Genomic DNA, 17,784 nt, shown 5'->3' on the forward strand with positions numbered 1-17,784 from the left:
TGGAGGCATTGTGCCCAACTCTATCACTCTTGTTCTGTCTTGTTTCTCTTGCTTTTCGTTTTCTATCGCTTAACCAGTCTAATAAAGGACCCCGAGGGAAGTTGTCGGTCCTATAGGTAAAACACACACAGTGTTGCAGTCATTTTATAGAAATCTATATCTGTATGAGAATAGTTATTTTAATGAAAGTATATATTGAGGTTTGTAACAGAATTGTGGTCTAATTTTTACATCTTAATATTGAAATCTTATGTTTTCCTAATGTGGAAACATAGAGAACTTGCAGTTATGAGGACAAAGGCTCCCCTTTTGTTCAGTCACAGAGGCATCCTTCTTTATTTGTCTTTGCACATGTGCCCACTCAATGTCAATACTTCATTGCCCATTTTCAGCATAATCCAATTGGTATTTCAAAAGCAATCAACCAGGGTAGGGCATCAGCGTGCTAGTTGCCAATACTACGTTGGAACTGTGAGCAACATTTTAAAGAAATAAACCCTGTTTGTCTCAGTGGGAGATGCCATCACAATGCTTGTGAATTGCACTGCTGGTGGATATCCTGTGGATAAGGCAGTACCAAGTGGAACTACCTGTGTACTTTTTGAACTACTTTGTTGTTGGTTCTTACACAAGGCACCAGTTTTGTTTTTTTGGTGGGGCTTCCTCGTAGCTATCACAGCTCCACAAGTCCAGAGTGGTAAACTTTAGAATACAGGCACATATTCTCCTAAGAGGCCTAGTATTTAATTAACACCAGGGACACAAACGTCTCATAGATGTGTTACTTGAGCTATTGTCTTTGGATTAAATGCGTTTGGCATTTGACACTCCCTGAAGTCCGAGACAAATTATAGAAAAGACGAGCTGCGTAGAAACGAATAAAAAATGAACTCTGACATTTGCAAAAAAGGCTTTTGTGACTCATTCTGTCCGACAGGCTATTTTTGAGTGTTTCTGAAAACGATGCAGATGAGAGCAAATAGACCATGAGCTGCTGGAAGCACTCAGGACACTGAGTTAACAACAACTTTTCATCTCGAGGGTGGGTGAGGTCTCCAGTTAACTTGCCTGTTTCTGAAAATTGGGTGCGGTTGATTTACCACTTCTCTGTCTGTCTCCTGTTCCAAAATGAAATACTGGCAGAAAGAATTCTCAACATACTTATCTCAGCTGCACTGGCTGAAGTTTTCCCTTTGTGATTGTTCTTTCTATCGTTTCTCCTCTCGAGAGGAGAGTTAATAGCTCAGGCCGATTTTCCTTGGAAATATATATACTTGTAACATAGCTGAGTTACTGGGTTTCACGTTGTTCTGAGTCTATTTGATCTAATCAGCATTTTTGAGTAGTACCCAGGGCCAAATGCACTTAATCAATTTGCGGCTGGAAATGGTCCGATTTGGAAAATCAGACCCTGTAGTAATGCAAAACGGCCTTTTGCAATGGGATGTCTTATTGGTTTGCGATCAAAACCGTGTCCCAAAACATTAATATTTTACCGGCTGTAGCATCGTGCTACTAATAATCACAGACATTAAGTGAGGTTCTACGGGAGCTTTATTCTGTACATCCAGCTTCTTCCCTGTCCCTACTCTAACCGCACTCATCCTGTCCCTGCTCCGCCTCTTCCTTCCCTGACCACCTAGCTCCTCCCACCCAGCTACTAGACTGCTAACACATAACACCGGCTACTGAAATGTAGAAAAAAAAATAGGAGTAAGACCCATACCTAATACTATTTTTTTAAAACGCATACCGTTCGGCTGCACTTACAAAAAAAACATTGCTTTATTGAGAACCATCACAGGTGGTGATTCCAGCAGGCCACAGATAAGCAATCACAGTTTCTTAACAAAACAGATAACATGTTCGATCATATCTCTTCAATGAGTCTCTTTGGTCGCTGAACATTGCGGCGCGGCCTTACGTTCATTTCAACAGTGTCCTCTTCAGTCTGGGGTACTGCCAATTGACTCAGAGCCTCTAGATCGTCTCGATCAGGGGTTCCAGGATCTGGTGACACAGTGGGGTCAAGCAATGATCCGGTCGAGTCCCGGGAGCACTTCTTAAAGTGAGACACGTTTCTCGTAACTCGGCGGTGGTCAGACTCCGCCGTCAGCATGGTGCCTTTCTGCCGAGTGACCAGTAATGGTTCATCGCGAGGCGACAGTCTGTCTTCTTCTGTTGGTCTTGTTTCACTAGTACCTAGTCTCCTTTGTGCACAGAAGGTGACCTTGCTCTTCGCTTGGCGTCGGCATACGACTTCATCTTGTCCTTGTTTCTCTTGTCCATGTCTGCCATCTCTAGATGGTTGTGGGTGGGTGATATAGCTCGCAATGCTCCCTCCCAGGTTGGAATTCGGTTTCTCATGGGGCGACCTAACATCAGCGTGGCAGGACACTTGCCAGTGGTCGAGTGGGGAGTTGTCCTGTAGGCTCTGAGGACCTCGTTGAGAGCGATCTGTAGGTCCTTCTTTTCGGCACAGGCCTGCTGAAATGTTTTCTTGATTGTGGCCATGAAGCGTTCAACGGTGCCATTTGCTTGTGGCCAAAGGGGTGTGACTTTCCTATGATGGAAGTCCAGGTGTCGAGCATATGCTTCAAACTCATGTCCATTGAAGGGGGGACCATTGTCTGTCTTCACCTCTCTAGGGACACCCCAGGTGGCAAATAATTCATCCAGCACCTTAAGAGTACTGGAGGCACCGGTGGAGTGTACGAACTGTGCGAATGGGAAGCGAGAGTACTCATCAACTATGACTATCACGTACTTGCCAGAAGACAATGGTCCGTAGAAGTCCACAGCAATTTCTTGCCATACTCCCGCCGGTAAGGGGGTCATTTGCAATGGGGCCGGGGGATCACCTTTGCTTGTCAGTTGGCACGGGTGACAGTCTTTCAGGGTGGATTCCACCATTTGGTCTAGTAGAGGAAACCACACACGTTCTCTGAGTGCTCGCTTCGTGGACACAACTCCCCGGTGACCTTCATGAGCAAGATCAATGACACCTTGCTGTAGATTCCTGGGGATCACGATTCGCTGTCCCCGCAGTATGATTCCATCTGAGGTCACCGACAGTTCCTCATGGACATGCCGGAATGCTTGTAGCTCATGTTTGGTATCCCGCTCACTGTCTTCATCCTGAGGGTCATGTCTCCACCTGTTGGCTCGAATCATGCTGAGAACCTTTTGCAGGATAGTGTCCTGCACGGTGGCATCTCGGATTACATCCATTGGAATGGCAGGGGGTAGCGCCTGGTCAGCTACGAAATGGATGTATTCCTCTGCAATCGACGGATGAGAGTTGGTTGACGCAGGCGGATGTTGAGACATGTAGTCTGCTGGGTTTTCAGACTTTCCCGGCTTGTGAATAATCGTGAAGGTATACTCCTGAAGCCTCAGGCCCCACCTCTCAATTCTGGGGGGCATTTTGGAACGGGGGTTGCCGTAGATGGTGACTAGCGCCTGGTGATCCGTGATCAGGGTAAAGTGCTTGCCGTATAGGAAGACATGAAAGTGTTAACATGCCCAGACCACTGCATGGCTCTCCTTCTCAGGCTGTGAGTACGCCTTCTCGGGATCGGACGGGGCTGGCATCAACGGTGACTTCAGTCATGCGTCTGGGGTTGAAGTAGGAAAGGTTATCGGCCGACTCCACGGCCCTCTTGATCTCTGTGAATGCTTGCTCACACTGAGGAATCCATTCAAAGGGTTGCCCTTGCTTGGTCAAGGTGCGGAGCGGGTGGCTGATGGTCGCGTAGTCCCGGATATACCGGGCGCAGTAGCTGGCCATTCCCAGGAAAGATCTTAGATCGCTGACGTCTTGAGGACACTTGGCGTTATTCAAGGATGCCACTTTTTCCGGGTCAGGTTTCATTCCTGCTCCTGAGAAGATATGACCGAAGAACTTTAGTGTAGATTGGTGAAATTCGCACTTGTCCTTGTTCAGAGTCAAGTTCGGATCAAGCAGGGCATGACAGATGCGGTTGAGTGCAATGTCGTGCTCACGAGTGTCGGAGCCATAGACAAGGATGTCATCGCTGTAGTTGAGCGTGTTGGGGATGTTTTGGATGATCTGTCTAATAGCCTCTTGGAAAATTTCAGTAGCTGAAGACACACCAAAGCTTAGTCTTTTATATCGAAAGAGTCCCAGGTGTGTAGCAAAAGTTGTGATGGGGCGTGACTGGGCGTCCAGTTTCAGCTGGTGGTAACCCTTGTTTAGGTCCAATTTAGAGAATACCTTGGCGCCGTTCAACGCCGAGATCATGTCACATAGAAGTGGCCCTGGATGGCGTTCACGTTCTATTGCAGTGTTGGGTATGCGCATGTCGACGCACAGTCTCACTTTGCTGGTGGTGCCCTTTTTTGGTACAACGACTACCGGCGAAACCCACGGGGTCGGACCGTCCGTGCGTTCAATGATGTCGGCAGACAGGAGGTCATTGATCTCATCTTCGACAGCCTTTTGAAGGTGGAAAGGAACACGCCGGGGGTGCTGAGCAACAGGCCTGATTTGCTTGTTGCGCCTCGAGCGAGACAACGGTCGCGATGTCCACTGATTGTCTTTCGAACGTCTGCGCCTGCCACCCCGGTCTTGAACTCGATGTGCTTGCTCAGTGCTCACTTTGCGCCCAGATTCAATGGTGGCAGCATGCTCCTCAGCCTGATCGTAGACGCGAGTCAGTTCCTCAATGTCGTCTAGTTCTTGCGGCTTTCTCAGCAGTCGTCTCCTGAGGGATTCTGAGTGACATCCCTCTATGATCTGAGACTTGATGGCGGCGTCGGTTGAAAAATTGTCGAAGTCGCAGTGCCTCGATAGTCGCCGCAGTCGAGTGATGAATGTGCTCATTGCCTCGTCTTTTCCTTGACGTGCCTGATGAAAGGCATGGCGCTCGTAGTCCACGTTCTTTTTGTGGAGGAATCTCTTGTTTAGTGCGTCGCGCACTTTGTCATACGTTCCGGTATCTGCAGCAAGGAGATCCTTGATCAGTTTACTGATTTCACGCCCAGCTAGATTCCGGAGTGCTATCAGCTTGTCCTTGCCAACGGTCACTTTGGACCCTTCGAGGTAGTCCTCGAAGTCTTCGAGCCATTCCTGCCACTTGGGGCCCATGCTTCCACCTGTCGTTAGGGTGACCGGTTCTGGGGCCCTCAAATGCGATCCTCCCGCAAAGAGGGGCTTGACTTCATCTCGTCGCGGTGATTGCGACATCGTGGGACCGCAAAACTTTGTGCTGGAAACTTGTCAATGCTTGTTTGTTCCTTCTTACCAATGCTTGTTTTTGTTTTTTCCTATTCGCCAATGCTGGTTTATTTGCTTTTGTCAATGTTTGTTTGTTTCTTCTCGCCAAGGCTTGTTTGTTTCCACGCGCCAATGCTTGTTTACTTGCTTTTATCAGTGCTTGTTCCTTACTGTTCGCCAATGCTTGTTTGTTTGCCTCAGCCAGTGCTTGTTTCTTTTGCTGGGTGCCTGACTTCAAGATGGCCGCCCTGCCACAGTCAGGGGTTGTGTCCCGAAAAACGCCTGACTTCAAGATGGCCACCGTCACTGCAGGCACACACGAGGCTTTCTCTCCGGTTCATACACCCCCAGGTCACTCAGGACTCACCGGCCGGCAGCTCCACAGGCAGCACACGTCAGGAATCACTCTTCTTTGGTCTCTGCTACTGCCAGGTGAGGTTGGGGTGGGCTCCCACCTTACTTTTCACGCTCCCGCTCTTCTTCTCCGCTCGCGTGCCGAAACTCACGCATCGGGCGTGAGGTTTTCCGACATCCGACGGCACCCGGGCTCCACTTCCAGCGCGCTCGGCAGCGCTTGACGCCAGGCTCACAGGGGCAGCGTCCTCCACGTCGGGGAGTCTTTACCTCGTTCTGGGGTGCTGGACAGGGTCGGAGTGGGCTCCCGACTCCTGTTCTTTCACGGGTGCGAAATTGCACGCATCTGGCGGGACTCGCGTTTTCGGCGCGACTGACTTCTCTTTCGAGCGTTTCAGTGCTCGTTGCTGAGGTTCCTTCTTCGCTCCCTCGCCACCACTGGGAGGGGTAAGGTCACCTGCTGCTGGCCTGTCTCTTCAGGCGGCAGCTCTGCACAGCAGCGTTTTTTCCTTTTCGGCGCTGCACGGGACAGGGCACTCTTGTGGGGTCCTGTGGGCTGCATTCATGCCCATCCCACCTTCGTCGCCAGTTGTAGCATCGTGCTACTAATAATCACAGACACTAAGTGAGGTTCTACGGGAGCTTTATTCTGTACATCCAGCTTCTTCCCTGTCCCTACTCTAACCGCACTCACCCTGTCCCTGCTCCGCCTCTTCCTGTCCCTGACCACCTAGCTCCTCCCACCCAGCTACTAGACTGCTAACACATAACACCGGCTACTGAAATGTAGAAAAAAAATAGGAGTAAGACCCATACCTAATACTATTTTTTTTAAACGCATCCCGTTCGGCTGCACTTACAAAAAAAACATTGCTTTATTGAGAACCATCACAGGTGGTGATTCCAGCAGGCCACAGATAAGCAATCACAGTGTGTTGCAATTTGTGACCATCTTCATGCAAATTAATGGGGTGGCTTGAATTGCGACCCACTTTGAAGAGTGGCTTTGCAAATCAATCTATTAGTACATAAGGCAGTTTGCAAAATCAGAAACGACCCAATAAAAGTTAGTGGTCAATTTGCACCCATTTTTATCAAATTGATTCTTAAACATTTTGCCCGATATTTTCACAGGACACAAGTAAGCCTAGGGCACGGTGAAGTCCTTGGTTTTAATGGAATCTTCAAAATGTGTAAACATTAAGCAATATGAAGCAAATACATTTTGCTTTACGTTTTCTGGTGAATGAATCAGAAATTAGTTTATTTAAAATCGAGCATATATCTGTGTACATTTTTACTATCTATTTGCTGTAAGGAAAATGTATATTTCTTATCTTCTGAATCCTGAAGCAGAAAACCTGGATATTTAATATGATTTATGTTGCTAGACTCTGGATTGATGACATATATGCTGTATTTTGAATACAAACTAATAAAAGGTTTCTCTAAAAAAAGGTGGTTATTCCTTGATCCAGCTATCATGTGTAAAGGTACTCCTTTGTGTCAAAAGTGATACACAGAGTCCACTTCACGACTTGCTGAGAAGGCCTTGTGTAGTCTGCCATTGTGCGGTAGAGCCAGCTTGTCCAGTTGTGGTGCAGGCTTAAAGTGCATTGGATTCTGAAGAATACCCCAAGCTTTCCAGGGGATGGGGTCCTTCTTCTCCGTTCTTCTTTGTGTTATAGTTGCAAAGTCATCCTTGTGCCGTGCCCCCCCCCCCTCATTTATTTGCTGACAGGTAATGGTGGTAAGTGACTCTGACTGTCCCTAGGCTCTGCCTACAGAGGACCAGGGGCAGTGCTATGCTGAAAAGACACTTAAAATAAAGTGAAAACACCTACATACACTAGAGTACACTGTGGGTTAGGATATCCCTATTATTGGCATGACCTCCCAAATAAGGCCCTAGTACCTAATAGGGCAGAGGGATCAAAACTACCTTTAACTCCCGAGTATATAATAGGGCATGGCAGTTTAGAGGTCAGCAGCCCTTTCTGCACTTGCATGTGTGCACTGCTGAGGCCTGATGTCAGCTTAAAAGCAGACATGTGCTGCAGGAATGTGCTTAAAATGCAAATTGTGCCCAAATTCAGCTTTGGTGTTTAGGGCACTTAAAAATTAATAAACTACAATGTTTCAGCATATTAGGCAACACCACGGTCTCCCGTAGGTGTTCCAGTGGTAGGGGGGTCAGATATTTATACGGAGGACCCTTATAAAATAAGATTTATATGCCTTGGGTTTAGTGAAATTCCACATTTCCATCCTCACATTGTAAAAAAGTGATTCCCAAAACCAACTTTTGTGCTAGGAGCACTGTGGAGTGAGGATCTGCAATATTTTGTACATTTTTAGAATGCCTAAAGTCTTCTGTAGGTGTTCCAGGGTTGTGCAATCCGGTAGCTATAGGCAGGGCACTTATAAAATATGTTTTAGAAATCCCGGTGTTGATAAAATTGTCCAAGTTCTTTTCCCCATTGGAAATTCCCAGCCATATAGGTTAACATGGCAAGAAGTTATTAACAATAACTAACGTCTAGGATGTCGTAAAAATATCATTCAAGGACTTCCTAGAATGGTATTGATAAATTCAACAATATGCTATTGTTGAATTTATCCTAAAATGTACAGACAAGAAGTTATAAGATGTTCTTGTCTGTGAGCCAAAATTCAGGCTGCTTTGATGCAGTGATAAGTAGCCCTTGGGGTTTTAGAGCAATTCTGGGAGGGCAGGGTTCTGCTACATAGGAATGCCAGAGCAGGGGAAGGGTTTGTAAACAATAATCGTCAATAGGAGGAGACAGGCAGGAGAAGCCAGCTTCACATACACCCCTACTCTTTGAAACCAATCAGATGGCAAGATTAAGGAAGTAATCAGCAGCTGCAAGGGGAAGGGACAAAATGGAGATGAACCATCCTGAAGGTTTGTTCAGCCAGCTCTTGTCTCTCTGCTGGAAAATCAGCCATGTTGAATTTTGGAGAAATGGTGCTCTCTGGGAGACTTTAGTGCCACACTTTGGAGGATAATGTCATACCCTGGGGTGTTGTCCTGCACCTCATAGGACAGAAGTGCCCTCCTGCTTGACCTAGAGAACTTTTAATAAGTATCTGAGATGTGCAGAGCCTCTCAGATCAGCTGCTAGAAACTAGAAAAGGGAAGAAGGAGGGTCCATGCTGGAAGTTTGATTTGCACCGACAGGACCTACTGCACAATCTGGAACTACAGCCCTGTGGATCAAACCTGCTTCAAAAGGACTAAAGAATAGACCTTCTACAAGCTACTTGTTAACAAAGCTCACCTGGACCATCACCACCAAGAATCCCCAGCGTGGAGTGCCACCAGAGGATTTGTAAGGGTTTTGTCCAAGTGGATTGTGGGAATTGAAGTCCCAATCTTTCAAGGACCAGCTTCCAGACCCTTGGAGTAAGTTTTTGACATGGTAGGACCCTCAAAGGAACTTCAGGAAGAAGTTGCAGAGATTTGGAGAAGTTTGGAGCAACTTTGGAAAAAAGCTTCATAAGTGGACCGACTCGACCTGGCCAGTCAAGCTGGCGACACTCAACCACGAGCCGGCCTGCTGTCCAGGTACGTCCCTCAGAAAAGCTCAGGAGGTCCAACTTCCATAGTTTGACCGGCAGTTGGCTGAAACCCAAGCCAACAAATCTTCATCAAATTCAGCCCGGTGAAGAGCATTGAGGGACCCCGCAAGAAAAAGAAAAAGCTCCGTAAAAGTTTCTTAGTGCAAACGTAGAAAAGGTGACTGGGACCAACCACGAGAGTCAAGCCACCCACCTTCAACCGCGAGCCGGCATGTATCTCTGGGTCGTCCTGCTGGAAAGCTCCGGATGTCAGACTTCCACAAGTTTGACCGAGACTAGCCGAGGGGTAGCCATGCAGGACTCCATCGCGGTTGGCCTGAAACTTTGACTTTGTCCTGGTCTAGCGTGACTAGATGTCCCAATAGGCACCATAGGTTTCTATGTGCTGTATAGTACTACATCTTTAAAAATTCATATCTCAGGTTCTCTACATTGGATTTTTTTTTGTTCTGGTGTCATTCTAAACAGAAAAATATTTTCCTATTTTATAGATTGGTGTTGGATCTCAATTGTGCGTGTGTTTTAATTATGTACTGAATTAGTGCTTTTAAATGCTTTAAATACCTGTCTTTGAAGTTAAGCCTGTCTGCTCGCAGCCAAGCTACCAAGGGTTGAGTATGGGAAACATTTTCTAAAACCAATTCTGAGCCTTATATCGTGTTAGTGGCCTTATTGCCACTGGTAGACAAATATTTACCACTACTAATAACCCACTTTCCAACAGTTATCCATGGTCATGTGGTGCAACAAATGTTGCAGAGCCGTTGTTCTATTTGCTGTAATTCTGGGATGCAACATCTGTTTTACATGAGTTACAGGCCTGCTAAACTGTGGGAGAACAAATACTAACCTCTGGATCTTTGAAAACTTCAAAAAACCTTTGGAAAGTGAAGGTCCCTGTCTGGAGGATGAGATCTCCTTCCTGGTCCGAACACTGCCCACTCAGGATCAGAAGCTTGTGGGCTGATGGGTCTGTTATCAGAGAACGCACCTGTGGAAAAGCAATACATATCATTAGATCCCTTCATCATTAGATCCCTTGTTTGTAGAAGGTGACATAAGATATGCGGTTTGACAACTGTTTTTAACCAGAAAAAAAACACATTTGTTAACTGTATACAATATGGGGATATGCAAAGCACTCAACCTAATGTTTTATTCATAACTGGTTGGAGTTATCCAGCTAAGACTGTGCAATCAGATGCAAAAGTGCTCAAGCTCTTTTACGATGCGAAACACATTTGGGTGTAAACTTTATGCTTGATTGGGCTTAATAAAATCAGATTTAAGATTTGGAATAAATACAACAAAATAGAAAAAACTTTCAGCTTAAAAATGGTGATAAGGTTTAATATATACAATACCAAGAGTGTAAAGAGGAAATTATGATGTGACAGAACTTGAGCCATTCTGCATCTAAGAGCAAAGGCTTGTCTGGATGAACCTGATCACATATGAGTAAAACTTACAATAATTCAGCATAAAAGTATCTAAAATGTAAGTACTTCTCTCAATTTTTACAAAATACATATTGGTTGTATCTGTCGGATGTCAATCATTTTTAGAATACTCCCAAACGTTAGATTTACAAGTTCTATAAATGGCATCAGTGACTATGACCACTTGGCATCATGGTATTTAAGAAACTTGTATTATAATTTCAGTGAGGGTAGCACTAAATAGGATGCACTTGAGCCCTCGTTATGAGTTGCAGTATCTCACCCAGCGTGGAGTAGGGGAGGGTAGAGTCTACTGGACCCAGTGACACTGAACCCTGTTTCGTTGGGTGTGTAACCTTGCAGGGCATCCAACAGCACAGCGCCTGGAGCCGGATGGTGTCGGATGCCACAGGGTGCAGTCTGCAATATGAAACTTGCTCTTACTGGCATTAGACAACCTGTGTACATCAAATGAGTCATGTGAAGAGGATGGTAAGAGAGGAGTAGGCTAAGTGAGCAATGGGCAGGGAGAGCACATTTATAAAAGGAGCTAAAGAGAGACACAAGGTAAAACAGGGACAGATAAACAGCAACACAAACAGTGGAATAAAACAGGCCTCTGCATCCCTGCTTGGGGCAAGTTCCAGGGGGCTTACTCAGCACAGTACTCTGCCCGCAGAGCTCCTTAATGAGGCCAAAGGGCGCCCCTCCACGTACCTTGCAGGGGGTCCCCCTCAAGTTTCGTTCCACCAGTGAATACAAACTTTCATTCATGGAGGACAGTGGTCGTGACAGACTGTCTGAGAGGTAGTCAGGGGGAACACGAAAATGAAGAAACATGGACAGTCAAGGAAAGACATGGACAGACAGACAGATAGATGTTCAGTCCTTAACCATGGCAAACACAGAGAAAGGGACTGAGGGGCGACTGAAAGCCTTGAGACTAGTGAGGAAGAGGAGAGATGTGGGGAGGATAGAGGTGAATAGGAGATAGAGGGCAGCGGAGTAATGGGAGGTCAAGGGAGAGGAGCTACAAATTGCAGTGGAGAGTGGGGGGCGGTAATTAATTCCAAGCGCTTGCAGAGTAGGAAGAGGACGGGCTGCAGGTTAATTGCACAGGAGGGGGTGCTGTGCATTACAAAGGCAGGCAGGCACAGAGGCAGTTAACACCTCTGCTTTTGTTAGCTTGTTGCTCACCCTCCTGTTACTGACTCAGCAACAGCACAGAGCCAGTAAAGAGAGGGGTATTTTTTGTAACTCATATTTTACTTGACTTTTCTGAAGAATTTTGGATTTTGGATTTTTGCAAAAGTGCTGATTTTGCAATTTTTGTTTTCAAATTGCTAAATTGCAATATCCTGGAGCATCTGCTAGGGCAGACAATGTGTATAATATAGAAAGAGAAGAGTTATTAGAGAAACAGGTATTTGCCCCGTTGAAAATAAAAGCCTTGATGTGATAGCCAGACTTCAATTTAGGATAGCAATTTGTGTTGCTTATGCAATTATCATGGAAAGATGCCATGTTTCCAGTCTCATTTTATTTAACATTGTCCTCAAACTTTCCTAATGGTCACACTAAGGTAAACTACCAGGGGTGAGCGGAACTCGTGGAGTTACATAAAAACTCAGCAAGATTCAGAAGAGTTCTGTGAGCAGGCAAAATTTAGCATATCACGCTGCCTACATGGATTTTTAGCACCGGGATCTATTTCCACGCTGAAAACTCAGTGCAACCGGGACCGCACGGAGCGCAAGAGGGCGCAGCTTTTTTCTGCCACTTGAGTAGATGTTCTATTCGAGCGGCAGCTTCCAGAACGCTTCCAGAACGCAAATGGTTGCGACCTGCCCAGATCCCCCACATTGAGAAATCTCACCAGAAGGCCATTTAGCACCCGAAAATCATGACAGGCAACGCAAATTCTTGCTCTCCAACTTAACATTGGCGAGCTGTATGTGAGAAAAAACTCCACTACGCTGCAGTTTGTGGAGTTTTGCCAGAACTCCGCGCTCCAAGTAGAACGCGGAGTTGGGAAAACTCCATGACCTCAGCAGGCAGAGCGGAATTTATCTCCCTCCCCAAGAAATTACTCCCCATCGTTGTAGTCAGGACTGAAACACAACCCTCTGTCATCCAACATAATTTCCCACCTGCTCAGCGCCCACCCATTTCATTGGCACTTAAAATACAAGGTGATGCTTGGCACTGGACAAAACAGAGAAGGTAAATACATAATCCACTATGTTTTTGAGAACGTCAAAGACAAGCCAAGGAAACAATGCACTATTACTAATAATGCAAAGGGACCTTGCGAAGTTAATTACTATGCAAGCAATTTGAAGTATTAATAGCGGAAGTTCAGGCAGACGAGAAGGTTTAAAAAAATGTATACTACTTGAGCTAAATGAACTGCGAGAGGATGTACATGAAACAGTTTGATACCTTTCTAGTGTGAATGAGATGATTTAAGTGTAATACTATTAGATCAAAGCTCATTAAGCTCTGTCGAAAGGTTAACAAAGATGTGTCTAAAACGCTTATGGAGGGTAAGTCACCTTGCTGTTCAGAGAAGAACCATGTTTTTTATGCCTAATGTTTAGAAATGTGGGGCCTAATGCAGTGGTCTTCAAACTTATTAATGCCACAAAAATGTAATTTCCCCCAGAATGAAAACCAAGCTATGGGTAGCCTGATCGCCCTAAAGCATAAACGCATTCACAGTGTGATCCTTATCAGAAATGGGAGGAGAATAGAGGAGTTTTGAGAGTTATTTGAAGGTCCCACGCCCTTTCCGCATCTACTTTCAGCCAACATATGAGTCATCACAAATGTTATGGGGACCCTTAAAAGGTGGCTCACTCAGTTTATTTCACTAAAAACACAGCACTTTTTTATGCATAATGCTCCTCTTGGCCAGTGCCTGCACATCACACCCCCAATGATTGATCAATTCTGAACAGCAATATGGGCCGGCCCCTTAGTGTGAAGACCTCCAGCCTGGGGGAGTTTGTGTTCACAAAGCCTTTGACTTGAAAAAATGCAGACTTTATGACCCCTTTCCTAAAGTTTCACAATAGAATGTTACAATGGTGTGAGGCCATAATTGGGTTTGTAAACTACTGAATGGACACCAATGCCAGAAGGAGTGTAAAATCAGTTTTCACAAGAGACAAGTTCCACTTGGTGAATATGGGGTGTGGGCATTGGGAGTGACCCACAGCAGTGCAGGGGATTGCTACATACTCCCACAATTGCGTTCACATCATGTCAATTTGGTTTTTATTATTTAAGCCCTTGCAACTCTAAGGGACAGGGGCTGCGACAGAAAATGCCATTTTGCGATTATGAATGTAGGGATGGAGAACTGCAGTCCCTCGTAGGACTCCATGACTACATTCAAACCCCTTTCTGTAATATTCGCAGATAGAATCCTGTCTCAACACATCTACTACAGAGCAAAATAAAATTCAGGTCATAAAGCAGCCACTGTTCAACCACAGTAACTGCTTTGTGACACAGGGCGGCTTTGCACTTCAAGCTCTTGGTATTTGAGGCTGTTAGTTAGAAGGAGGTAGCCCTGCTTGGTGGTAGGTAGGACTACTGCCACATTCTATAAAGACTTTCTATGTCAGACAAGGACTCCTGGCTGCAGAATATCTTTCCATCAAAAGTACCACTATGTCTATAATAAATGAAGATGAGGCATTACAGTGACGGTGGAGACTGTTCATACATCACTCAAAAAGACCAGCTTCTCTTTGCCTGATGTTGGGTGGTGTATGTGTGATCACTGGAAGGTCTCCAGGAGATCCCCCAACATATGGAAATTCCCAAGGAACCTCATCGACCATTGTGTATGGAGTCCCTGTGCCTCCCCTCAATGAGAGGAACACCAGACAGTCCCTTGTTGTTCAGCAAAGACACTTCTGACCAATGTCAGGTAGACTGCTTGTATGAAATATCTGGATGGGTGTGAAAATTGTTGCTTGTTTCTTTTAGGTCTGGATGTTGGCAGTCCAGCTATCAAACAAACCTACTGCTGACCATATTTAGAGAGTGTATAAGGTCATAGAGTGGACTTTGGGTCCACCACTCCCGTCCACTGGCTTTCTTCGACCATCCTCTTTTAGTCGCTGGATTGAGACTTTGTGAATCACTTCCTGGATCATCCCAGGGGAGTATTCATCCCTCACCGAAGGCTCTGTCACCAGCCTCTGCTTGAGCTCTATTAACTCATTGTGGGAGAGACCGTTTTATAACTAGAGCCCTCTATTCTGATCCTGTTTGCTCCCTCCCTGTGTTCTCGCTTTAATGGCCTAATTATGGCTGCATTTGCACATTAATACCAGACCTGTAGGCTTTGTCAATACTTAGTCTAGTTCCCAGAATGCAAGAGATTACTTTCTGCAATGTGTCTTCACTCATAACCCCCGGGTGGACTGAAGCAACATCTATCCAGGCAGATAGTATTTCTTCCACAATGAGGGACGTGATGTGCCTTTCTTCCAAAGTAGGTATTTGAGCTTAAAACAGACTTTCTGCCCTATAGGCATGTAAACATCCTGCATCTAAAAATCCAAGTCCAAGCTTTCTTTAAGGATGAACATAGAATCCTATACTTTTTTTTTTACCAGTTTTGAAATATATTAGCTCTTAATTTATATTTGATGAGGGATGGTGCGTATTTTTAATTGACTGTACTGGACAGGACCAGCCCTATGCCAGGCTAGAACTGCAACTGCAGCTCCAGGATACCCTGCCGGGTGATGGTGCACTTAACAAATACACATAACATAAGAGATTACAACACAACAAAACATATGGTGTAGTCAATTAGCACCCTGGTCTCAATCAGGCCCTAACACATCTAAGACTTTCAACCCTTACTGTGTTGCTTACTGAATATTAGCCCTAGGGTGGATTTTGGCCTCTTCAATAGCACAGTACCAGCGTGTCTTGGAACATGAGTCCTATAAATCCCTACTTAACCAGGTAGTAAATCCTACACATTTTTTACTCTTGTATTACTAAGGGCTCAGTAAGTTAACATTTTTCTCATTGGACAATGGCGGAAATAAGAAGTTTTGGCTTCTTTTAAAGTCCCTCGAGATTAGAAATAGAATGAGTTGCAGCATACAGTTCAGTGAACACAGCCTGGCTCATTTATCGAACTGACCTATAAATATTAACTTAACCACAAAATGTACTGTTTTTGAAGGTCAGTATTGTATTCAGGTCAAGATTTTGAACCAAATATAGACCCTGTGAAGTTTTTCAGGCCTGTCCCCACAAAGCACAAATTGAGTTAGCTTGACAAAAGCAAGGAGGGTTTGAGTGGCGCTAACCCCAACAAATACTTGAAACAATTGTTCATTTTCCAACTACTGTTTCATTATATGTATCTATTCAGATCTCATAACTTTTGAGTAGGCTTTCATGTTTTCAGTTTCTAATTTTGCAAATGTCACTTGTTTTTTTCAGTGTGTTCTAAAGCTTTCTTCAATTGGACACATCACTGGTTATCAGTGTTATTTCTGTTTATGTTCTGCAAAGAATTCACCAGAACTGTATTTTCAGTTTTTATAGCAAATGATACATTTGCTCCCTTTTTTGTACATTCATATTCACTTTTGGAGGTAGCAGAAATAAAAGGTAAACTTGCTGATGCCAAGGCTGCTTCACTACTACATGCTACATCAGTGCACATGCTCAGAGGGGTCCATGTACCTATATTTGCTGAAATTGAGCTGGCTGTCTGTAACACAGTAGTCAAGGCGACTGTACTGGTAAGAACATGAGCTGCAGACAGGACAGCTCATAAACACAAAGCAGTTGTTGCCTCTTGTTTCTGTGCTGTGCTGTCTACACTCATTCAATAACTCATAGATTTTCAGACTTCATGTAGACATGTCAATTTCGACCAAAACAGTGCATTGACTAAATTCTGGGCTTGCACATTGGCTCTGAAGGTGTTCATAAAAAGTTCCCATATCCCTCTGTGTGATGGGATGCAAGCCCGAGAGGTGTGCTTTTCAGATCCCTAGTATAAACAAGCATTTGCAATGCAATAGGTCTTGCATTTACGCGAGTTTGAGCTATTGGCATTGTAAATCACAATGCCTTTTATTTATGTTTTACAAACAAAAACATAAATAAAAGGCATTGTCACAATGCCAATAGCTCAAACTTGCGTAATTGCATTGCAAATGCTTGTTTTGAGTGAGGTCGTGGCAACGTGACATTTCTCCTTGTGAGAAGACTACCTACTTGTGCTTGAGAAGGGTCTATGCTGCTCCCAGTAATAGGTCTCTTGTCTAACTTCATGTGTTTGACATGTGTAAAGTGGCATGTGTTTGTTGTCCGTGCTTATTTGACTGTGTGGGTGGAAGTTGTGTCAGACAGGACACCCTGTATAACAGTGCAGCCAGTGGTGTTTCCCCTGCAGGCTGTATTGGTCTAAGATGGACCTGGCCTCCTGCATTTCCCTGTTCTTCATTTAACGTACTTCCCAAAGCGTTGGCATTGCTGCTTGTCATTTTCCTCAAGCACAAGGGATGTAGCTTCCTCACAATTGGATCCTGAGTCTGGCATAACAAATTGACCGTGTTTGGGAGTTCTTCGGTATTGAACTTTGTTCGTGTAAGTTTACAAGGTAATTGACTGTGACTTGTTACTGCCCTTTTCTGTGTCCTGAACCTGTCTTCTGCCCTGACCGTGAATTGCCAGTTTCCAGTTTTTCTTTCATTTCATCTTTGTGCATAGTCCTTGGCTTAGTAGGCACTACTTTATAATTCAACTCTTAGTAAGTGTTTTCTCTATAGGAGCTCATCTGATGAACGTAGCCATACGGGTTTGAAAGCGATTTAATTTACACTGCAAAGTGTCTGTTTCCTGTTCCATAGCAGCCTTATTTCGTAAGGGGGGCCTCTCCCCTCAGAGTGTCACACTTTCCCCTAGACAATGTCAATGACCAGCGTGCGCCTCGCTCCTCACTGAAAACCGTGACTTGAAGAAACGGTTCACAACATCTCTTTCCTTCTTTAATTTAGTTGTTTCCCTGTGAAATGGATCCAAAAAAGAACCAGCGCGTGCCTTGCGCTGAAAGTTTTAAAAAAAGAGATGGGAGAGGAGGAGGCAGCAGGGGGAGTG

The 17,784-nt window shown here is 45.0% G+C and overlaps 1 protein-coding gene across 2 annotated transcripts in view; it reads right to left on the reverse strand.

Moving 5' to 3' along the window:
- MAP1A (microtubule associated protein 1A) overlaps positions 1 to 17,784 on the reverse strand; it is a 546,065-nt gene that overhangs the window by 148,059 nt on the left and 380,222 nt on the right. For both annotated transcript variants that reach the window (XM_078683312.1, XM_078683311.1), the window contains exon 3: positions 10,047 to 10,187. The gene's annotated coding sequence lies outside the window, so the exon portion shown is untranslated. The remainder of the gene's footprint in view (positions 1 to 10,046; positions 10,188 to 17,784) is intronic.

Source organism: Lissotriton helveticus, chromosome 3_1, assembly GCF_964261635.1.
Source record: "Lissotriton helveticus chromosome 3_1, aLisHel1.1, whole genome shotgun sequence".
Lineage (NCBI taxonomy): Eukaryota > Metazoa > Chordata > Amphibia > Caudata > Salamandridae > Lissotriton > Lissotriton helveticus.